Below are 8,941 nucleotides of genomic sequence, written 5' to 3'. Positions count from 1 at the left end.
ATGGCTCACGGGCCCAGCCGCTCCGCGGCACGTGGGATCCTCCCGGACCGGGGCACGAACCCGCGTCCCCTGCATCGGCAGGCGGACTCTCAACCACTGCGCCACCAGGGAAGCCCTACTTTAATGATTTTTAATTGCATAGTTGGTCACCTTGTTGGGATAAAAGGACTATACCAACGTATCACAATCAGTCTTACACCATGAGACTTGAAGTCCTGCTCTGCCACTTAGGATATTAACTTGGGCCGAGTTATTTTACTTCTGCGATCTTCAGTTTTCTCATCAGTAAATGAGGATAATACCTCCTGGGTGCTCGGCAAACACTCTGTCCCGTGGGCTTCCTCCTCTCGTGTGTCATGTGCACATAGAAAGATGATGTTGTTCTGGACTTTGCCACGTGAGTTTTGATGATAAGTTCAGGTACCTCTATTTCAAAGTCTGTTTCCATACAGTGCACACTGGGATTTTAGAGAGGATTTGTTTCAGGTTTAAACTGTTCCACTGAACCGTGGGCTGCTTTGGCAGCAAAGTTGGCTGAGGGAATTTTTCAGAGACAGACCTCAGTGAAAAAGAGCCTGGTTAGAGAACAGAGTGGATAAACTTGCTCGGCTAGCAAATTCCTTGCATTCTCTAAACCAAATATGTACAAGATGAAGAAGCCAAAGCAGCCAATATAAATCCAGCATAAAAGATGGTCGTGACTCGCCTGTCAGCTGTGCACATAGCCATCCACCACCTCAGATCCTATTGTAAGTGGGCTTCTTGGCTTTGTTTATTGTTCTGCAGAGACAGCCAATGGTTCAAACACAGAGAAGTGTTGGTCTCTTCAGCTCCAGAGTGTCTGACCTTAAAAGCTCAAGTCTCAGTACACAGCGTGGTCTGTAACAGCCTCGGAGACAAACATGCACTCCAGGTCTTAAAGCAATCAGAACGGCACTTAAGAGACCAGAGAAGGGACCCAACAGATTTTCATAAAATGACACCTCTCCTGTCCCTTTCGCTTATTTTTTTGTGGGAGTTGGTATTGGTGGGTGACTCCAGGATGTGCTACAAGAAGACACTTGTGTTGTCTTTGATGTGGAAAATAGAGAAGGTACAGAGATGGGAGATGGGTGGGAGGCATTGTAGGGCTGAGGGAACAACAATTGTGAGAGACTTCAGACTTTTGAAGGCCCTGTGCATGTTGACTGAGTGGGGGGGTATCAGGCCTGGGTCTTCTCGCTGGTTCTGACCCCTTGTGCACAGGAGAGCTCATGTTAGACTTAACCTCTCTATGACAATTCCTTCTGCAATAAACATGGAAATAGATTAGCTTCTTTTGTCTTCTCTTAAATGCAGGTTGAAACTTTCAGTGGGACAACATCAGTATAGGTCTGTTGTCCTTGGAACTTTTTTAGACCTGGACCAGTTTGACACCTTGAACTTGACATTCGCCACATCTACTATAGTTTTAAGCTTTAATCCATCTTTAGATTTATTTGAAGATTGTCTAACTTGGAGAATTTTTGCAAGGTGAATTAGAAGGGATGAACATTTCAAATCTAAAGTATAACTTCTGTTGTATTTTTTAACAAGTATCTGGATAAACCACGTAAGGCCTATATTATTGATAAGGTAGTCCCTGTAATAATGTTGGCATTCAACTTTCACTCTCAAACCATTTTCACATCTATAATCTCATTTTACCCTCACAATTTGTTCTTACTTGGAGGAAATGAAAAAAATGTGGTTTGTTTTTTTTAAAAAAATCAAAGTAATTTACCCGGTTAAACACAGGTCTTTCATGAGAACTGGGCAGCTGTTTGGACAAAATGCCAATAATAAGAGCAGACCTGAAGTGGCCGCAGCAGCCTAGAGGCCTGAAGAGATCCCCGTGGAAACTGATCACTTCCTGGGTAACCCATGATTGGCTCATTCTCCTGACACAATGCTTTGGCTTAAGAGTTTTGAACTCTTAAGGAGGCAGAAAGGCCCAAATGTGTTCACACAAGATCTTATTGGGGCATTAACCTGTTTTCTTCTATCAGAAATATCTTACTTGTGATGGACGTCTTCAGACATACATAAGAGTTACATGACAGTGTTGACAGAATGCTCATTATCAGTAGAGGTGCCACCAAATTTAATTGTTTTCCAAGATTTCGCTTAGCTGAGCAGATATTTTCTTTCATAAATAAAACAGCATGATTTTCAGAGACCCTTGTGTCACCTTAACTGGTTTATCCATACCACCAATTATCTGGACAGGAAAAGCTGCCAAGTCAAAGCAAAACATTTACGTCTTCCTGGACATTTTGAATCCAAAACACACCAAAAGAAAAAAGTGTAATTTTGGTCTCACCGAAATGGGAGGCAGTGTTTTACATCTGTAGACCGAGGCCTGCAGTATGTCAGCAGCAGGTTTGCTGGCTCTGATGGAAGAAATGAACAGCATGCTGATTAACCTCAGAATCAGGATCAGGAAAAAACACATCCACCCATGACATCAGGAATCTGTTCGTGGTATCTGAAACTGTATTGGAAAACTATTAAAAGCTTGAACAGAAATGTAGATTACAACAGTGCCCATATAAAACAAAGGCCAGCTCAACGTTATGACAACCCATCTACAATGGAAGGACAAGAGGCAGAGATGATAAACTGACAAGTAACCCTAAAAGAATTTTTGCCTGACATTGGCATTTGTACCACTTTGCAAATATCTCTTTATATTTTAAAGCGTTTCTTTCTCAAATGGATATAAACCTTGTATTCACTCACCATGTCCAGAAGGGGGCAGAGGTGGTCAAGAGTCAGAGGGTTTCTTTACACGCACAGTAGATGGAGAATTAAGAGGGACCAAGTAGACAAGATTTTTTTCTAAAGAACGGTCCCCAAAGTTAACAAGATAAGCCCTTCAAATAGGTTCTGTCACTAAAGCAGGGCTTTTTCCATAAGCTAAAATGAGGACAATCAAGCTAATACCTTTAATATTGGAAAATATCAACCTGAGAAATGTATCAAATCATCTGGCGAGGTTCCAGTTTTATGACGTATACCTCAAAAAATTCGATGGTTATCTTAGCTGTTACTAATCCAGTCTGGGCTCATCCTTTTGTCCAAAGCTACCAATAAACCTGGCTTTTTATACAATGATAAATTTGGTAAAATAAGGCCCAGTCTCTTTAAAACTTCCCAGGCTTATCTGTTTTTTAAGCCACAATGAAACATGGGTCAGACTAAATGTAAATAGCACGTATTAAGTGTGTGCTGAAGAGCCTTCACTGGGAGAGGCTCTTGAGAAAAAGAATTAGCTGGACAAGTGAGTTTGATAAAACTTGTCTTCTACATCCCTGTCTTAGAGATTCACAATTCACACAAGCATGTTAAAGACTTTGAAAAGCTTTGCGTTAGGAACCCTATTTGGCTTTGTTTCATTGCCATGAATTCTCTGAAGAATGTCTATCACGATAAGAGAAATCTCTCGCTTGCTGATTCTGTGGACTCCTAGAAAGCACTTCCAAGCATATTTTAAAAGTTCTCCCTGGCATCCCCAGGTAGATCTCCGGCTCAATCACACTAAATCTGATGCAGGGTTTTAATATCTAAGTTTTAACCTGAGCTTTTAATTCCCAGTGTTGCTCCTCTCTGGCGTGCAATGTCTGCTGACCTCTGGTTCCTCATCCTTTGCTTGGACTCTGCATAGCGGTACCTTCCCAGCCCTGTGGTGTCATGTTTGGCAGGCCTGTGCCAGGCGCTTCCTAACTTACACGTCCTTTGGGGACTTCCCAGGCCCAAGCTCCCTGGATGACATTTGCTATGCATGGCCCAGGCTCAAGTGAGTCATATTAAATGGGACCCTCGTATAAAATCCAAGCTTGCATCTGGCAAGTGTCCAATGAGAGGTGCTGGCTAAACGTCACAGCATTTCAGCAAAGGAAGAGACCCCTGGGGACTGGGCAAGTTCAGGGGCAGCTTCGCAGATGACTTGGCAATAGGACAGGCCTTGAAGGATGTTGTTTTTTTTTTAGAAGGCACTTTATTTATTACTTTAGAAGCTCTCTTTTTTTAAAAAGAAATTTAATTTATTTATTTTTGGCTGCGTTGGGTCTTCTTTGCTGCGTGCGGGCTTTCTCTAGTCGTGGCGAGCGGAGGCCACTCTGTTGCGGTGCGCGAGCTTCTCATTGCGGTGGCTTCTCTTGTTGTGGAGCACGGGCTCTAGGCGCATGGGCTTCAGTAGTTGTGGCACGCAGGCTCAGGAGTTGTGGCTCACAGGCTCCAGAGCGCAGGCTCAGTAGTTGTGGCGCATGGGCTTAGTTGCTCCACAGCATGTGGGATCCTCCCGGAGCAGGGCTCGAACCCGTGTCCCCTGCACTGGCAGGCGGACTCTCAACCGCTGCGCCACCAGGGGAACCCCGTTGAAGGGTGTTCTTAAAGGCAGAAGTGGTGGCCCATCATGAAGAGGAAAAGGGTGGACGTGGACAGATCAGGGGGGAGAACAACGGAAACCCAGGTGGGGGGATCAGGGTATGTGAAGTGAGTTACGGACAGGTGAGGCTGAAGTGGGAGACAGTGGAAGGTAAGACTGAAACGCAAACACACACCAGATACCAGGCACATACATCTGAATTTTATCCTACAGGCAGAGGAAAACCACTGAAACTTTTTGAGAAGGAAAAGTGCACCTCCGTCTGAAGTTCACGGAAGGTGCGTGTGGGGTAGTGCTGCTGCTTTTACGTCATCGTGTCAGCCTCCTAGATGTTAGTGGGAAAGAACGAGGGCTTTTGAGTCAGAATCCTCTATCTGTTCCCACCTATTACTGCCACTTATGAGCTTGAGAAAGTTACATGATCTCTCGGAACCTTAGTCTCCTCACGTATGACATGATTTCAAAAGCTACCTCAGGTTGTTGTCAGGCTTCAACAGTGCAGTGCTTGTAAAGTGACGGTGCTGTTGGGATAAAACACAGCTGCAGACGTGCTCACTGAAGCCGTGCACTTGGGGATCATTCTGACCTGTAGCTTTCCAGCAACGTGACCGGCATGCTGCGTGGTCCGCTGCTTGTGCCTCGCAGGATCCCCGAGTCCACACCGCCCTGATCGCCCACAACGGAGAGAACCACGCGGCTACCCTATTTTTCCTTCTTGAGTTGTTGCGTTATTTGGTCGCTGGTGAGGCCCTTATCTCTCCATTCTCCTCATTAGCCTTAGTGTCTGCTGTCATCAACAGACAGAGGCAGCCACCTGGACTGGCTCTGGGAGTATGACTTTTTGAAACCCAATCTGCCCAGTTACCTCCCAAGCAAAGAAGAGGGAGGTGAAACCAATTGACCCCAACCCGGCAGTTTTTGCCTAGAGCTGGAAAACTAAAATTCCCTTTGTAGCTTCTCCCTTTCTTCTTTTTAAAGCTAGTTAATTGGGGCAAGGAATGCCAGATGGGGAATTCTCTGTAATGTCTCTTAACGGGACACTACCCGGGCTCAAGGCACTGAAAATAAGTAAAAGTAAACTGTTAATGCGTGAGGGATTATTTTAGACAATAAGACATTTAGCAAATAGCTATTACTAGCCAGAAATGTATTTATGTCCTTTGATGTATTGTTTCTCTCCGTACACTACCTCTACATGGGGGATTTTATAAAGTTAATTTTAACTTCCTCCCATCAACCCAGGCTCTCTCCTTCTGGACTGAAGGCCTCACTTTCTCCTCACGTGGTAGCTCCTTCCTCAGGTGTCCATTCGGTCCCTTGTCTCTGACCCTGCACGTTCCAGTTCCACCTCCCCCCAGGCACGACACCCACCGTTGCAGTCTGCTCCAGGTGAGGTGTACCTGGACTTGGCTCCCGGGGAAAGACTTGAGTAGGTTCCAGGTCATAAGGAAAAAAGCCAATGGAGAGGGAGGAAAAGGTGACAGAGGGAGAGGGGGAGAAAGAGGAGGAGAGAAAGAGAGAGAGTGATTGATCGTTGGGGGTAAGCCTTGACTTGGTAAGACATCTCTGAAGAAAGGGAGGTAAGATCCAGTGTGCCTGAGGGTAAGTAGGTGGTATTGCTACAGTTCTGTGTTACATTATTATGAAATGACTACAAACACCACACACACACACACACACACACACACACACACACACACTTAATTAAAATACAATATAAAAACTAGGAATTTAGCATTGATACAATGTGAGCATATAATTCTATGTAATTTGATTACTTGTGTAAATTTGTGTAACTGCCACCACAATCAAGATATAGAATTATTACACCATCAAAGATTCCTCTTGTGCTACCCACTTATAGCTATACTTACGCACCCCCCCACACACATACACACACACACACACACACACACACACACACACACACACACACACACACACCCTCCCAGTGGAAAACATCACTTTCCCCTTCCCTTTAAGAAGGAAGAACATTGGAACAAGATGGTTCTGTACCCTGGTTAGTGACTCTTGCTGTTGGGTTCCGGTGTGGCTGTTAACTGTGCATTTCCTGGCCTTATGGGCACTGGGGTGATTTTCATAAAGAACATGCCTAGTCCACATTTTCATTCTTGTGTACCCCAGAAGCCCAAATCCTGCTAAGACTTTAAAGCCTATATTTTACCTTTTTAACTGCCTATTAATTAATTGCATTTATAATAAAATGTCACATCTTTCAAATCAACTTGATACCAGCAGGATTGTCAGAATGTCTTCCTGGATTTATAAACAGGTATTTAGAAGCTTTCAGTGCTAGGTGATAAACAAACTAAAAATAGCTAGATCAATAAATAATTTATGGAGCAAATGATTTGTTTTTAGTATAAATCGGTAGGAAGATTCTCATGAATGATATCTGCAGTGAGTAGAACATTTTTCGTTTTATTAAAACATTAAATAGCTTAAAGCTGCACTAAGACTTTTGGGATACACTATAGCCATATTTTATGAACTGTAGATTAGATAACAATATCACATCACTGTTAAATTTCTTGAATGTGATAACTATACTGTGGTTACATAAGAGGGTATCTTTGTTCTCAGGCAAACACTAGTACATTCAGGGGTAAAGAGGAATAATGTATGTAACCGACTCATTATTAATATTAATGTTATATAAATTATATTAATATTTATAAATTATAATAATAATTACATATAAAGAGAGAATGAATGATAAAGCACATGTGGATCAATGTTAAAATCTGGTTTACCCGGGTAAAGAGAGTATGAGAGTTCTTTGTACTATTTTAGCAACTTTTCTGTAACTCTGAAATTATTTCAAATAAAAAGTTAAGATATATATATATATATATATATATATATATATATTTATAAGACACACATATAGTATGGCCATATATTATATACAGTTGTCCTTCGGATCCTTGGGGTCTGACTCCAGGACTCCCACGGATACCAAAATCTGAGAATGCTCAAGTCCCTTACGTAAAATGGCATAGTGTTTGCATATAACCTATGCACATCCTCCCATATACTTCATTTTTTAAATTTAAATTAACTAATTTTTAATATATTTATACAGCAGGTTCTTATTAGTTATCTATTTTATACATATTAGTGTATATAGGACAATCCCAGTCTCCCAGTTCATCCCACCATGTCCCCTCCCCATCCCCCCATCTTTCCCCACTTGGTGTCCATACGTTTGTTCTCTACATCTGTGTCTCAATTTCTGCCCTGCAAACCGGTTCATCTGTACCATTTTTCTAGATTCCACAAAAATGCGTTAGTATACAATATTTGTTTTTCTCTTTCTGACTTACTTCACTCTGTATGACAGACTCTAGGTCCATCCACCTCCCTACAAATAACTCAATTTCATTTCTTTTTATGGCTAATATTCCATTGTATATATGTACCACATCTTCTTTATCCATTTGTCTGTCGATGGGCATTTAGGTTGCTTCCATGACCTGGCTATTGTAAATAGTGCTGCAATGAACATTGGGGTGCATGTGTCTTTTTGAATTATGGTTTTCTCTGGGTATATGCCCAGTAGTGGGATTGCTGGATCATATGGTAATTCTATTTTTAGTTTTTAAAGGAACCTCCATACTGTTCTCCATAGTGCCTGTATCAGTTTACATTCTCACCAACAGTGCAAGAGGGTTCCCTTTTCTCCAAACACTCTCCAGCATTTGTTGTTTGTAGATTTTCTGATCATGCCCGTTCTAATCAGTGTGAGGTGATAATTCTATTTTTAGTTTTTAAAGGAACCTCCATACTGTTCTCCATAGTGCCTGTATCAGTTTACATTCTCACCAACAGTGCAAGAGGGTTCCCTTTTCTCCAAACACTCTCCAGCATTTGTTGTTTGTAGATTTTCTGATCATGCCCGTTCTAATCAGTGTGAGGTGATATTCATTGTAGTTTTTTTTTTTTTTTTTTTGGCTGCATTGGGTCTTTGTTGCTGCGCGCGGGCTTTCTTCTAGTTGCAGCGAGCGGGGGCTACTCTTCGTTGCGGTGCACAGGCTTCTCATCACAGTGGCTTCTCTTGTTGCGGAGCACGGGCTCTAGGTGCACGGGCCTCAGTAGTTGTGGCACACGGGCTCCGTAGTTGTGGCTCGCAGGCTCTAGAAAGCAGGCTCAGTAGTTGTAGCACACGGGCTTTGTTGTTCAGCGGCATGTGGGATCTTCCTGGATCAGGGCTCGAACCCATGTCCCCTGCATTGGCAGGCAGATTCTTAACCACTGCACCACCAGGGAAGCCCTCATTGTAGTTTTGATTTGCATTTCTCTAATAATTAGTGATGTTGAGCAGTTTTTCATGTGCCTCTTGGCCCTCTGTATGTCTTCTTTGGAGAAATGTCTATTTAGGTCTTCTGTCCATTTTTGGATTGGGTTGTTTGTTTTTTTAATGTTGAGCTGCACGAGCTGTTTATATATTTTGGAGATTAATCCTTTGTCCGTTGATTTGTTTGCAAATACTTTCTCCCATTCTGAGAGTTG

The sequence above is a fragment of the Physeter macrocephalus genome, chromosome 18, assembly GCF_002837175.3.
Source record: "Physeter macrocephalus isolate SW-GA chromosome 18, ASM283717v5, whole genome shotgun sequence".
In the NCBI taxonomy this organism is placed as follows: Eukaryota; Metazoa; Chordata; class Mammalia; order Artiodactyla; family Physeteridae; genus Physeter; species Physeter macrocephalus.
This window is presented reverse-complemented; position numbering follows the sequence as displayed.